This window comes from Mya arenaria, chromosome 10 (assembly GCF_026914265.1).
Source record: "Mya arenaria isolate MELC-2E11 chromosome 10, ASM2691426v1".
Classification (NCBI taxonomy): domain Eukaryota; kingdom Metazoa; phylum Mollusca; class Bivalvia; order Myida; family Myidae; genus Mya; species Mya arenaria.
In genome coordinates this window covers 73,795,766-73,812,103 of record NC_069131.1, presented here as the reverse complement: position 1 = coordinate 73,812,103, position 16,338 = coordinate 73,795,766, and the positions used below count along the sequence as shown (strand labels likewise).

General features: G+C 32.4%; 1 long non-coding RNA gene across 1 annotated transcript; it reads right to left on the bottom strand.

The window, feature by feature from the left end:
- Window positions 1-3,419: 3,419 nt before the first annotated feature.
- On the bottom strand, window positions 3,420-5,493 carry LOC128205480 (uncharacterized). The gene is made up of 3 exons (XR_008256255.1): window positions 5,410-5,493; window positions 3,758-3,852; window positions 3,420-3,469 (listed from the first exon to the last, which is right to left on the bottom strand). It is a non-coding gene; the product is annotated as an uncharacterized LOC128205480 (long non-coding RNA).
- Window positions 5,494-16,338: the final 10,845 nt, after the last annotated feature.

Below are 16,338 nucleotides of genomic sequence, written 5' to 3'. Positions count from 1 at the left end.
GTCGACTTTTTTTCGACATGTTATACCAGGTTGAAATAGGTAAAATGCATTCCTAATGAATTATATCTTCAAAAATGATGTATTTGAAAACTTTGCAAAGTGGTGTTTGTTTATATCTAAAAACAACACTTTTGCAACGTCGCAAACGCTAGTCTTATCTTTTAATCACAGGGGGCATAACTCACCAATTCTTGATGTAAGAACTATTGCCTCGCTGCACATACAAATGGAAGAGTCTTTTTGAAAATCATGAACGTTGATATCAAGAGTTTGCACGACGACGCTGCCAACGCCGATGACGACACCGAGACAGTTATGATACTTTTATTAAATTTCTTCGATAATCAGACGATCTTAGGAAGTTTAAAACGTTTCAATCTCTAATCTTTCCTTCTCTTTTTGATACTATGTAAGGCATTTCATAGGCTGAAGATGCAATCATTTTCAATGGTGAAATGCATACTCTATCTATATCTTCGTTCTGATGTAAGAAAGTGTTAAGCAATATTAACTCAGAAAAAAAATCTGTCAGATATTTTTAAAGCTTTTTGTTTGTTTTTTCGTCAGGGTAGTTTCAACCAATAATCATGTGTGATACTTGTATTTACAAAGCCTTTTAAACAGAAAAAATACAACACCTTTGATAACAGTCTTAGTGTTTTATTAAAATAAATCATTGTTGTACAAATGATATTTGATAACTAGCCAACGATATGCTCAGCCTCGAACCTGAAAATATATCATAAAAAGATAACTTGGATAACCTGTTTTCAAGGCTGGATAATTTTATGCATGTTTTACTAATAGTTTGACGTAGTATTAGTTCAGAATGTGCTGTTCTTTACACGGGGTACTATCTTATTTCTTAAGTATAATCATTGCATTTTCATTCCTACATATTCACTTGTTTTGACATGGAGTCTTCTTCATTTTTCTTATCACATGCTTACCCTTGTTTTCCGTGTAATATACCCATAACGAATATTTTTATCTTAAACACGTGTAAGATAACCTATCAGACATTTCTATTGGCTAGACTACACGCAACCTAGATATCCCTCCGCATTGTTTGTAAACAAAATGGTTTAAATGCCAACAAATACTTACCTCAATAATGAGCTGTAAGACTTCCGGGAGACAAATGGCTAACGAATCATAGTGCCAGAAAGCATCTTGTACAAAAACTTTCTGATAACAATGTTCCGCCAACCAGATAATGAATATCATTAGTCACAGAAATATCCAGTCAGTCAGCAAATACAGCCACATTAGTGACAAACACCACAAGAACATTTCAAACATTTCCATCTTGTCCAACACAAGCAATATGCAATCAATGCCATTTGCTTGCCAGTTTAATCAGCTGTCGGTTACCGAAAACACAAACACGAATTTCGCAGCACAGACACCTCCTTACACATCCAATGGCGGCTAAAACATCATGTTCTCTGGAAACATTTTTGGTGGAACTTTTTCAACATCAACATCCATGCAGTACAGAGTAAGGCTTCGCCGTAATCATCTGCATGTTGTGAAACTCTATGTACACTAAGAAAACGTTGCAAAATCATCGTAGAAAGCGACAGCGAAAAACTTTTAAATCCCTGCACACAGTAAAACTTGATAGATCGATGCAGGTCACATAAACCGCGTAAATGCATGTACTCTGAGTAAGACGTCATCAAATTGTGTACTTATTGTTTGTTTTTTTTGTTAAAATTGTTCGTTATTCATGCTGTTGGATATTTTACTATACATTTTATAGTTGTGACTTGTTAAGCGCTTTATCAGAATTAAAACTTGATAACTGCTAGTTACTTCTGTCATTTTAATTTGGAACTATTTATATGACGCATCGTTGACATTCTACTCTGAGTACTTTGGCTGTCAAACAATCGGTTCAGAAAGTGGAACTATATTGGTAATAAAACACCGTTTTTAGCATGTGATAAAAAAGATCTGACACTCGTTGTCATTTAATACAAGAATTTTATTTAACTCATCCATGAAAGGTGTTAGTAAGCTCGCCAGAGGCTCGCTTACTAACAAATTTCATAAACTCGTTTAATAAAATCTTGTATTAAATGACAACTCGTGTCAGATCCTATATGTATTACATGAAGCATGTTCTTCGTCCTTAATTAAGTTGACAATATATATGTGCCAACGTAAAGGATGTGAAGGAAAAGTGACATTTTAATTCTGACGAAACTTCGTACGTCATAAGCAGAAAATCGGAGTTTGTTTATATATATATGTTCGAACAGGTTTTAATTAAATGTATAACATTGTTATAAGATTTCTTTGTAATCCTATCTCTTGGTGACTATTTTGATTATTTGTTATTCAAGTAAATACCTCAGCACGATTCGTTTTCGCAGACGACGTCACTTTTTATTATAGTAAAGAACGTTCTCTAACTAGTCAGTTTAGTTTATACCTGAATAATGAATAAAAGCCTAAATTTCTCGTGAAACTACCTTATAATAAAGCTCTTATATTTCTATTTTATAGACCCTAATCGGTATGGATGTCCTCTTAGCCAGGCCAAAAGAACGCAAGCATATTTGAGCTCGAATATATGCCTTTTCCGGGTGGCATGTGCACACATATACCTTTAATTATCTCAAAATTAATACTGATACAGTATACATATACCATAAACTGATACATACGGCATTTCGCAAAGAGCCTTATAGTGTGATGTGCACGGTTCGTCAACCCAGTGGTATCCAAATGACTCCCAATAAGCTGCACAGTTCGATGTTTTGCCGTTGTTCGGCTGGTGAGTTCCCCAGTCGGTGAAGGTCAAAAGCTCTTCTGACGGATATTGCTTCCACACACCCTCCGTTATTTCGTCAGTAAGCCCAATCCAATGCTTCGAATCTGTTCCAAAGCAATTTATTCGTTTATTATCATAGCCTCAATGCCTAGTCGTGCCATTTGGAACACTTCACACTTTGTTGATACATGTCGTGACAAGTGAAAGGTTGGATGGTCTCGAATTGACTCCCAGTAAAGTCTTACTAAGATTTCACTGACAGTGCAAAACGTATTAAATAACATATTTTCAACAGTTGTGTTATATTTGTTTTTTGGTCGTATTGTTGTTGTTGAGTTTCGAAAGGTCTGTCCGCGCCATATAATGGCTGTTTTATGGCTTGACCCCGTCACATCCTCAAATGCGACTTAAATAATATTTTGAAGTCAAAGGGGCATTGTTTGCCTTTCTTACGCCCCCTCTAACGTAAAGTCCTGGTAAAGTCATAAATATTCGAACTGCTACGCATTTTGCAATTCATTAACATTCCAAAATTAAGGTTAAATACCATATATTCTTGAACGTGATCAGTAAAAAAAGAATAATTCCAACCTACCTTTCAGATCTGAAAGATAACCCTTTAGAAACGTGTTCTCTTTTTGGGGTTTCTAAATTGACTAGGTTCGCCCCATGACTCTGACAGTATCTCTGTAAAGGACATGGATCTCTGTCAATAAGTTACAAGTACGTCGACACAACAAAACCTTAATCCTCTTAATTAAGAAAAAGGTATTTGTTATGTTCGACATTAAATTCATTATGTTAACACAAGATGCTTTCTTAACCGTTTTATATTTGATCAAGCACGTTTCTTGTCCTTTGGAACATCGAGAGTCACCTTATACTACAATGGGAAATATGTCACATTGGTAAAATAAACATGCAAGATAAGCAAAGGGAACAAATGGGTCATGAACAATAACTTTCATCAAGTACCTGAGCATCTATAAAAGACAGATCTGTATGTCCAATGAGGTAACACGAGTCTTCGTAATGAACCCATCCGTCCATGCAAGCGCCCTCAGTGCCAACTTTAAAAATTAAACGATATTATTGTTTGCATAGGTTCAAATAGAGGACCATGTTGGATATCCTCAGTTTTCAACGCCATAACGGACGTCTGATAAATAAACACATACATTAGTTCTAATAAGCGCACTTTATTGTAGAAATGACAGCAAATCATGAATTAAACATTTAGCCTTTTCAAAATGGTCATCAACACGTTCTCATTCCATAAGAGATGCTATCTTCAGTGCAGGAATTATAACTTTAAGTACAATAACGAAATGCTGAAAATAAAACGAACGGAATACTTGGAAAGACATTTCAATGCATTTGATAACAAACATAACTATCTTGGCCAACTCCCGGAATTGGATCGTGTGGTTAGCAAGTTTCTTTCGAGTATTCCGGTTTCCTCCACAATACAAGATTACATTGTGCAACGAGAGTAATAGATATCATGTTGTAACAACTTCTTTTACAATCAGTTTGATAGAAAAAATGTTTACTGAACTAAATATCGGCTAGATATAGAAAACATTTATTCTGTTTTGCTTAACCAATCAGATACAAGTCTAACCGATTTTAAATCGGATACACATAGGTAAGATTTTTTTTTCTGACCGTTAATGATTAATATTAAATTCCTGAGATTTCTATTCTTAAATCGTTTGTCTTAGCAAACAAAATATCAGCAAAAAAGGTTGATTATTCATTCATAAACAGTTCTTTTAATCTTTTATGAAGTGATCTCTCTTTACGAGCAGAGAAAATCTCCTCTATCACTTCATTTCGAACTCTTTGACAATATTTCATCGAAACGTTTTGGATAAAAAATAACCGAAGAGCTCTATATGCTATCAATTACTAAATCAGCTGACCTTCAGCCAATTGTATGGGTTATATATCTTTATTTGGGCTCGTCAATATACTTACTAAAAGCTAAATGCAACACATAACCAAGTATATGGCCATTCTATACAGAATTACAAGGGACTATTTGACAAATACACATAACATATCATTACAAAATAAAATACTGTAGTGTTATATAATATGTGACTGAAACTGACTGATAAAAAAACATAACAACTGTACTTACAAATTAAACATAAATATGCCACACAAACAATTTTCGTTGTGTTATTTCCAATGTTTTAAACGGTGTATGCACTTGCCAATTGCAGATCTAATTTTGTAACTTTTTGAATGACGTCACATTATTTTCAACATCATCACGTGATTTGCATGATGCCAATGATAACTGTCTGGCAAAGGAAGTAACCACTGTGTTGAAATTATGCAAAGGTTCGTTAGAATTGTAAAAATGTTCGATATGTTTCCAAATAAGCACAAGTAAGTGAGTATTTTTTAACTCGTTTAATGCCTAGAAGTCTTCAAAATTGATTTAAACTGTTTAATTAGAATGTTCATCTGATAATCCACATAAAAAATGGAACTACTTGTATTTATATTTTTTCGAAATAAAATAAAAATCATAAAAACAGACAAAAGTGATACATTTATGACAAACAAATAGTCAATAATCAATGTAATAAATGAAAAAGACGAAAAAAGCTTACCTATAAGAATTATTAAAATAATCGGAATGTTCATGTTACACTGTAGTGACTTGTTTGAGCACACTGATAAGAATTATAATGCTCAAGGTAAAGATAAAACAAACTGATTGCATGACCGTTAAAAATGGAGTGAAACGTTATCACAAATGATAAATTGACGTGTCCATATTTGGGATCAAATGGTCCTGCGTGATAAGATAATCATGAATGATTTTGTACTAGCCGTTTCAAAGCTCATAAAGTGACCTGGTAAATTTGTTATCCCCCGGTATTTTTTGCTTCAAAACCCCTTTTCTAAGTTTAAGGTAGTAAACACTTTGCCACATGTTGTGACACGTACGCACAAACAGCAAAGTTAGCAAAATAAAATTCATGAATGATAAGCAGAAAATCATACAATCATATAAATATTGTAATGCGGAACAGTATATTTTAGAGGTAATATATACTGTTACATTGAATTATACCATTCATTTGGCATTTGCTTTGTAAAGAAAGTCTAAAAATCCCATTTACCTGTAGGGACCGGAAACCCAGACAAGTTCACTATGCCACAAAGTGGTATTGTTTTGTTTAATAACTACTAGTCATTGGATCCAAAGAAACAGATTTGAAAATAAAACACAATTAAAAAGGGATCAAAGTCTGATTTCTCGAAAAATCACTTCAAAAATATTCTAAAGATGGTTTTTACGAGTGTTTGTGTATCCAAGCTCTTCAAAGCCAATAATATTAACAACAAATAAATATATCAAATAATTGATTCGTTACCCTGACTGATACTGCGACCTGTGGAAGTAACGACGTTACAAAAATTCGTACGATTTTAAAAGCATAATGAAAGTGTAACATATTTGAAAATGATGCTCAATTTAAAAATAATGCACGCTTCAAACGAAACACCTCCGGTGATTTATTTTAATATTCAATCAGTATGACATACAACTTAGTTCGACTGATTTCCGTTGTGTGGAGAGACTGTGTATACGTTTTGAATTATCATTAAAATTGTGCAATAAAATTACCAATGATTCACAGTATTTCGATACAAATAAACATTCTAGGTCATGTGGAAATATTAAGCTTATTTGATATATCGAGGCACTAAACCAATACGAAAACATATTTGTATCTTTATGTTTTCATTTTTTTGACACGTAAATTATTATCGATATAGTGAATATGCAGTATATTATAATTAACTCATGAATAACGATTAATGACAAAAACACTGTTTACATCCTTTAGACCAATTTTACCATATTTTGGTAAGACATATTTTGTGCAGGCCTCATATAAGTTGAGGCTGTACTCTAGCAATGTTTTCAGCTCTTATCTCTTTGCTAAAAGTTACTGCCGATGTCCAAAAGAAGGTACCTATTTAAAAGAGAGTAGAGTAAACACTGCATAACCTTACAAGCACAAAAAAATACATTTCAATGGATCGTTTCTCATTACTGATACTATTTTAAATTGTTATGGCATTAGCTATTTAAGAAATCAATGTTTAATTTTTCCGTTTGTAATTTCCTCTTGTTCCGATAGTCAATCCACTGATAGAAAAAGCTATCATATTTGTTTTCGAAGTTTATTTGTCCATATAAATCTGAAATTTGAAAATGCATACTTGTAATTGAATATATTTGATCATGCCATAATGTTGCATCATTTATTAACCCTTTATGATCCTTTATTTATAAATCAATCAACTATTGGTATCTGCTGTCTAAACAATAAAGCTAAACATAACATCAATTTGCAATGGCAATGACTAGTAGCCTTCCGAAATACCACTCTCTACACAGTCAACGGAGCGTGTATTATAACTACGCCCCAAGAAACACAGTGAGTTTAAAGTTCGTTCTGTCTAAACGTTCTTGGTCTTAGTACGTTTACACAAAACGAACTTTATTCTCGCTGTGTTTTTTGTGGCGTATGTCTCCCGATTGCCATATAAATCAGCATTGTTTATAATATGGCAATCGGGAGACGTGATCATGTTCAACTGTACGTGACCTTTTTTTTTAATCTGAATAAAATTAGTTGTAAAATTCTGTAGAAACAAAATAATTGCTTCCCCAAAAATTGCACGTAGGCGACATTTATATTTTCACCTCTCATTTTTGTGAGAAGTCGAGGTTCATGCGTTTAGCATATATATATATATCCGAGTATTTTTCTGTTGAAATCGAACTTTAAAAAGCTTGTTCTCAGGTCAAAATTTAGGTATAAAAGTGCGTGCATTTCTAGAGAATGGAACTTGAGTAAGTTTAGTTAGATTCGATAGTTGGCCGCGACCGGCTTTCAAAAACTGATGACATTTAAGAACACAAATTAACAATATTGTAAGCGTTTAAGCGTGTATTTAATAGCTAAAAACGGACAAATATTAAATGATTGATGAGTGCTAAAAGGTATACTGTAATCTTCTATCGTCTCAAAAGGTTCCTTCATCAGAACCATTGTTTCCGACATTTATTCATCGTTTATGGTATATCAAAACAATTAATAGTGGTTAATATTATTATTTGGGAGAAAGAGTGCATCTTGAAGTGTCAGAATCGTGTGGGAGTTGTCTCGAGCATAATAAATCCCAAATTACCGGTTAGCTGTTTCGCTACATCTTTTTCGGAAAGGAAAATCTAGCCACTTGTAGTAATTTATTTTTGAAACAGGCCCGTTTCTGGGCAAAATGTCTAAAAAGAGACAAATCATGCCCGTTTTTTTTTAATCACGACCGTATGTGGGACCCTGTCCATTTGTGATTCATTCAGATTATGCTGCCATGCAAGTTTTCAAACTCGTGAAACACGGTAAAATCCCCCAAACCTGTTCAGCCTTGAAACCTGTTAATGAAACTTTTTTTGTTTTAACGGAACACATTTTGCTGATTATTATATTTGATAAGGCTCATATCTCTTGAGGCTCGTGCTTATCTTCGAACTTGCCTGTTTATTTAATGCCGCTGTTCTGAAGCAGGTATATATTTCACAGTAAGCACAATAAAACATTGTAGGAACAAATAATACATTGCAATGTGTCGTTTTTTATTACTCATATATAGTTAGTGAATTGTTATGTCATTAGTTATTTAAGTTATCAATGTCATATTATTCCATTTTGAATTTCTTTTTGTTTTGATAGCAGAACAAAACAACAGTTTATTTCGACTTATTCTTAAAGGCCTCTTGTCAAACAATACATGCAAGAAAACATAATGTTCACACCTTAAAACAATTTTAAGCTGTGTATCCAGTAATTTACATTATTCTATATTATTTCGGAAAATCCGGTCGTTAATGGTTACTGCAGTGATTATACGATAAAGACTTAAAAATATCATTAATTTACAATAAAACTTATACGATCAAAACTTAAACAATATGATTGATTTGCAATAAAACTTAAACGATCAAGACTTAAAAATATCAATAATTTCCAATAAAACTTATACAATCAAGATTTTAACAATATCATTGATTTGCAATAAAACTGATACGATAAAGACTTAAACAATATCATTGATTTATAATAAAACTTATACGATCAAGACTTAAACAATATGATTGATTTATAATAAAACTTATACGATCAAGACTTAAACAATATCATCGATTAACAATAAAACATTTGACCAATTTTTGGTTAAACATGCTCATATATTTTAAGGCTGTACTCTAACAAAATTTTCAGATCTGATCTTCGGACCTTCCTCTTTACTTAAAGTTACTGCGCTGTCCAAAAGAATGTACCTATTTCAAAGGGAATAGAGTATACACGGTATAATCTTGCAAGCACAGTTAAAACATTTCAAAGGATCGTTTCTTATTACTGATACATTTTTTTAATTGTTATGGCATTAGCTATTTAAGAAATCAATGTTTATTTTTTCCGTTTGTTATTTCGTCTTATTTCGATAGTCAATCCGCTGAAAGAAAAAGCTATCGAATGAAGCCACACTATATTTTTATTCGACGTTTATTTGTCCATATGAATCTGAAATTTGAAAATGCATACTTGTAATTGAATATATTTGATCATGCCATAATGTTTCATCAATTATAAACCCTTCATGATCCTTTATTTATAAATTATTCAACAATTGGTATCTGCTGTCTGAACAATTAAGCTAAACATAACATCAATTTCCAATGGCATCTTTTGACTGGAATGCATGTTTTCACACGAATATTTATATTTACGCTAAAAATTTTACCAATCAACTTTTGATATTTTGTGAATAATGTATACCGTAAAAGTCTATAACGATTTGCACTCAGGACCCTCCGTGGTTTCATTATGAATTTCGTAAATTACTCCGCCAGAGACAAAGAGCATACAAAAGGGCCAGACGCTCAAACTATGAAAATCACTGGCAAGCTTACAGGACTATTCGCAATAATGCTAACCATATCATAAAAACTGCAAAACAATCACATTATGAAAAAACCTGCCTAGAAACTTCAGGGAAATACATTTTCCTCGTCCGATGTTTGGAAAACTATCAAACATTTTACTAGTGCTACGCCGGCTTCTAAACACATTCCCCCTCTCATCCACGACGGCATCGTATACGAATCTATCATTGACAAGGCAAATCTTCTGAATAACTTTTTCCAATCTCAGAGCGTTCTGAATGTTTACTAACAGACCTCTTCCTACTGTCTCTGATGTCCCATTCTTGCAAGATTTTGATATTTCCCAACAGGATTTTATAGATTCAATTAAGGTACTTAAAACTGGAGAGGCAACAGGACCTGACTCTGTAAATAGCTTTGTACTAAGGGAACCGAAATTTCACAGCCCCTTCGAAATCTTTTTAATTACTCTCTTCGTTCTGGTAAAGTATCTAACCAGTGGAAACTGGCTCATGTCTGTGCGATTTTAAAGAAATCAGATCCCCAAGCTGTTGGTAATTATCGTCCAATATCCCTATTGGGTGTTATAAGTAAGGTTTAAGAAAGGATTTTGCATAAACACATGTTTAACTTATTCCGTCAAAATGATATCTTAACCCCATTTCAGTCAGGGTTTGTCCCAAAAGACTCCACTGTAAATCAGCATGTAACTATCTATCACTCCTTCTCCTATCACTGTCTTGCACTAGACGAGGGTAAAGAAGTAATGGTAGTATTCTGTGACATCTCAAAAGCCTTTGATCGTGTGTGGCATGAAGGTCTACTTTACAAGCTTCGTGAAAGTGGTATTTCCGGTTCCCTATTATCATGGCTTACTGATTATCTCAGTGAGAAAAAACAGAGGGTTGTCCTGTCTGGTACTATATCAGATACGGTTTCAATATCTGCCGGAGTACCACAGGGTTCAATTCTTGGACCCCTACTCTTTCTGGTCTTTATAAATGATATCGTACGGGAAATAAAATCACCCATACGTCTTTTCGCAGATGATACTACCTTGTATATTATTGTCGATGATCCTTTGTCTGCAGCTCAGCAACTAAATGATGAAATGACATGTTTGTAGAGTTGTGTGCTGTTCTATGTTTCTTGTTTCATTCATATATTTTATAAACTTTGATTGAACGTCATTGAAACAAGAACATCTTAAAAATCATTCTTAATATGGCATAATATACATAATTTTTAATGTTTTGTCAGTCTATATTCCCTGTAGCTTCTCTATTAAGCAGAAAAACAATCAAATGAAGCTACACCATATTTGTTTGTCCAAATGAAATTGAAGTATGAACATGTATACTAATAATTTAAAAGATTAGATAATGGAAGAATGTTCCATTATTTACAAAGCAGGAGGTATCTAATGCTTTATCAACTAATCAATTATTGGTATCTGTTGTCTGAACAATTAAGTAAAATCAATTTGCAATGGCCTAATTGCACTTTATCGAGCGACCAGGTAATATGTGGGTAACAGCCTAGAGTCAGAAACAGTATTTGAATGGTTCCGCTCATCATTGATAACGCGTTATTTACACACGGTGAAAATTGCTGCTTTATATCAATACATCACAGTAGTTTATTAAGCAACAACCTATGAAAAGTGGTTATATGTGCATATGAACATGCGTAGTTGCAAATCTTTCTATGGGGTAGAGAGAATCACATGTCAATATAATTTGATTTAATTTGTAATATATTCAATTCATTTGATGCGTTTTGTAAACAAGACTGAGTATGGTTTGGAATGTTACATATATCGAACACATTAGTATTCATGTGGGGTATTGAAGCTGTTTGAGTCACAGGATTTGTTTTGGAGTGTTCTCTTTTTGATTTGAAAATCTAACATTTATTATAAGCAGAATTTACAAATTTAACAAATACTTCGCAGTTTGTTAGCTTAATATTTATTCAAAAAGCTACAGAATCAAGCTCAGTAGCAAAACGTTCAAACATATACCCGGTTTAGTGGCACTGGGCCAACGCCAAAGACACAGAACACAAAATCACAAACAAGAAACATAGAACAACGGCACAAAACTCCGCAAACAGCACAGTGCATACATACTATACATTAAAAAATAGGTATGTTTATCATGAATTGTTAGGTACCGCCTTGAAACGGTCAGTAAAATGTAAATTTACTGGGGGTTTAAACCAGTTTATGTGCATATACCTCACTCTTATCCCAACAATCCTTAATAGAGATAAAACGCAAAAGGTAAATCTTATCAAAGTATGCATTAACTTGAGGAAACTTATTAATAAAACAAATAATAATAAACGTATAGGTAAACCCCAAATACTTCTTTGATTAGAGATCCCAACTCTATCTGCAGACGGAGGGAAACAATTCAGAGCACCTAATGCAAAAACCTTTCAAAGGTACGATGCAATAATTGTTAGAATCTATAAACATCCAACACAGTCTGCCTTATAAAATAAAATGTTTAAAACTGTATGATCATAGAGTTTCATAATAAAAAGCATCATTGTTCTAAAACTGGGAACAAATAAAGAAAACATTATTAAAAATAAAAGCGACATATATGCGCTAATCTTTCCTTCCAAATGATTTGAAAATGTAAAATATTTGAAGAAAATGAAGTCACATGCCAAAACACTCCGGGTCAGCCAAAAACGTGTTCGCCAAGAACGGTTTTAATGATAACATGAATTAGCAAAATCTTCATAGAAAATCCAAGGACTGAAAGCTAAGTTATAAAAGGATGCTATATTCAATCCTATATTTTGTTTCAAAAACTAGAAGGCATGTGCTCTTCAAAATATTGCCTTTATATCCACGGTTTAAATAAAATCCAAGTAATTTATTAAGTCTATCTGCTCGACTACCTGCTTGAAACATTTTAACGAATTTTCTTTAAAACATCACCATAAATATCGGGATGAGCAATATTATAAGCTATAAACAATCAGCAATTTAAGACTACTATTGTACTTTGATATGAGATTATAATGACTATTACAAAATTTTGAGAAAGTTTTCCTTAATTTATAATATCTGAAACCCTGTTTTAGAAGTGTTTGCGTCATAAGTTTACTGCGAGAGCTGATATTTTTTACATCTGTACATATTCTAGCAAATCTTATCAACTCTGCAATTAAAACACCATATGATGGTGAACTAGGAACATCAGCATCTAAAGAAGGGTAATTAATTATTTTAAAATTAAAATCATCACGTTTATCATAAAGATTGATACTCAATATATATTCCTTTACTTCAAGTTGCAGATCTAAATATGATGCCTTTAAAAGGGATGTATTAGATAAATTAAGTTGCAATTGTGAAGGGTATATCGAATGAATGTTATATGTAAACACAGGATTATCTAAACTTAGAATATCATAAAGGTGCTATTGAATTTATCAACAAGAGCTAGATCTCCAGACTTAGATAATTTCAACATAACATAGCAGGATAAAAAGAGGTCTGCAAGTTAAGGTGCATAATTGACACCCATTGGAATTCCAATCGTTTGCTTATATAAACATTTACCGAATTTTAGAAAATAATAATTGAGTACAAAATTTAAAACTTCAATGACATCTTTGCACGTCTAATAGATATATTTATCGGGGGAATCATTAGTAAAAAAAGCTTTTTTAACATTTACTGCCATGTGAGTAGTTTTCTCCCTCGCAAAAGTTTTTTCGATAAGAGGAGTCAATTTGTAACTAAAGGTTGTGTAATAGATGTATAGAGCGTTGTAAAGTCATAAGTATTAAGCACTGAGACCTTATACTGTCTATTTTCAAAATCATTAACTAAATTTAAAGAATTATTGATAGACCAAAAGAGATTAATTCCAGAATTCTCATAAACTTTACTACAGTATTTTTTCACATGAAACTTTATAGCAGTTAAGCAGGATTTTAGTAAAATTGAAACTTGTTTAGTAGAACAAGAAATGGAATTAACATTAAATCGTGATTTATACGGATTTTTGTAGGAATGTTTTTATGATCATCATTCAAAAGAACTTGAAATTTAGCATTAGAATCAATATGATTTTTAAGAACACTTTCTTCATCGAGTTGGCTAGGAATGTAAGTTCTAGAAAATTGAAACTCTTTAATAATAGTATTTACATAATATAAACGTCAAATTATGATTACATTATTAGCTGCTTTATCAGCTGGTACAAATACAATTTTTTATGTAGAGATATGATATCCATGATCAGCTTTGGAGTTATCGAAATAGACTTTGGGGGAAGGGCCAACGGATTATTGTTGAAAAACTCTATTTTCTTATCTATTAGGTACAATATTTTATTCATCCACGGCAATAAGGCATTTGGTTCGACCCCTTCTCTTTTGCACCAGCTTTTACTATATTTGGATAAAGTGTTGGAAATTAATTTCAGATGCTATCTAGTATTTAGGACCTTTATTTGGAAGTTTTCTAAGAAGATTATTTTTAATAAAAGAAAAATCTCCTGTAACAATATGTCTAACAGGGTCGTAGCGGTACATGGAGTCAATACAATCTAAAGAAGAAGGTGTATTTGCGGAAATTTCATCTTCTGATACTACTTTATTATAATTAAATATGAAATTTCTAATAGGCTTTTTTATATTTGTAACATATCATTGGCATTTCTTTATTCTTAAAGTATTGTGGAATACATTTTTCTACATTTTTATTCTTTAATAAATTATTTAGATTAAGAAGATCTATACCCTTGTTGCTAAAAGAAAGTTTAATGCGATATCTTTTGCTAGTATCAACATTTTCGATAGTGAGTTGAAGGTAATGTTTAGTATATTCATTAACGATACAAGCGCATTCATGCTTCGGATCAGATGTATATACATTTATATTGATATTGGATTTGTTAAATATAGGCAATTGCACGTATAAATGCCTGTCGCCTGCTGTTTTCAAAATATAGCGGAGAGCAGACGGATTAATCATTAATAGCGCGAACTGGTTGTCTAGATTCTCTCACGGTGTTGTTATACAACCGCAGTTTACACATACTTGTACCTTTCACTTACTAATAAACCATATGGTGTTTTGATTGTAGGATTTTAGGATTTCATTATGTATGCTGTTTTGTTTATATGATTTCTAGATTGATCTGATATGTCGGGCCAATGCTTGAGAAGAAATGTAAGGTAAAGTAGATACACGTAACTTTTGAAACAAAGACGTTATGTACATTGTATTCTATCTGCTCATAGAATCCATAAAGTTTAGTTAATTTTGAACAAGTTGTTGAATTATCAGTGTTGATGAGGAATAATCGGAATATATATGATAAGACAGTGTTATTATAACCTAAATGTACACTTACATGTATACTTTGACAATCATGATTGGCATATAAGGTGTTTTGATTGTGGTATTAATAGGTTTTAACAATGCTGATTCAATGTTACAATTAACGATATACATACATCTTCTATGGAATATAAAATCCATGTAAGTTTTTTTTTTATACATTTCTGTTCTAGCATCATCATATATGTATTTCTTATTTTTTTTTCCATTTTATGGGTTATAGGTACTGTGATTTTTGGCCGGTGGCCTTTGTTTACTTTAATAAAAAAAATTCAGTTAGAATGAGTAGATAGCATCACTATGTTGGATCTATCGCTGACAAATTCTTGATAAAATTATTAGGTTTAAGCTGCCCTCTCAGTTTAACATCTTTTTTTTATTTTTTTTTCTATTGGAATAAGACAAATTTTGCGTAAATGACTCGAAACTATTGACACAAGACGGCTGACAAAAGATCAGTTCGCATTTTTTTCATATTCGAACATTGCTGTTTTATGTCTAAAAGCGTTAGTAATGCCTTAAAAAGATTTTTTCGTCAATTTTCCAAACAATTGAGATCTGTTAAGTTATCTTATATGACTGAATTGAAGGCATTGATACAAAAATCAAAATTGTTTAAACTGCCAACCTGTGAGAGTGCAGCTTTAAGTAAAATCATGTAATGTTTTGAAGGAAACATTATCTTTAATTTTATCCTATTTCAGGGAGCTTATTCTTCAGACGAAATATACTTTCAGTGGTAAGTACATTATATATCGAAAAAGTCGAACAACTGCTCATAAAAGCTATACCTCAAGATACGTGAAGTGGTTTGTACATCAAATTTATCTAGCTATTTCGAATAGGCATATTTGCCAACTTTTCATAGAAATCACAAGACAAATTCTTTTTGAACAGGCTGTTGAATTATCAGTGTTGATGAGGAATATTAAGAGGGATATACGCCGAGTGGTTTGTACATTATAAATCTTTTACGTAATTTCGAACTAGCATATTTGCCAACCATTCAAGCCACAAGTCAACATTTTTGAACAGGTTGTTGAATTATCAGTGTAGGAATTAAGATGAATAAGATAAGGGCTTTAATAGCATAGCATTTGCTTACTTTAAATTATAACAATTTCGGTAACGCAAACCTTTTTTGAAAACGTATAATTTCGAGGACAAAATAAAATGCGCGTGTATTTTTGAAAATTG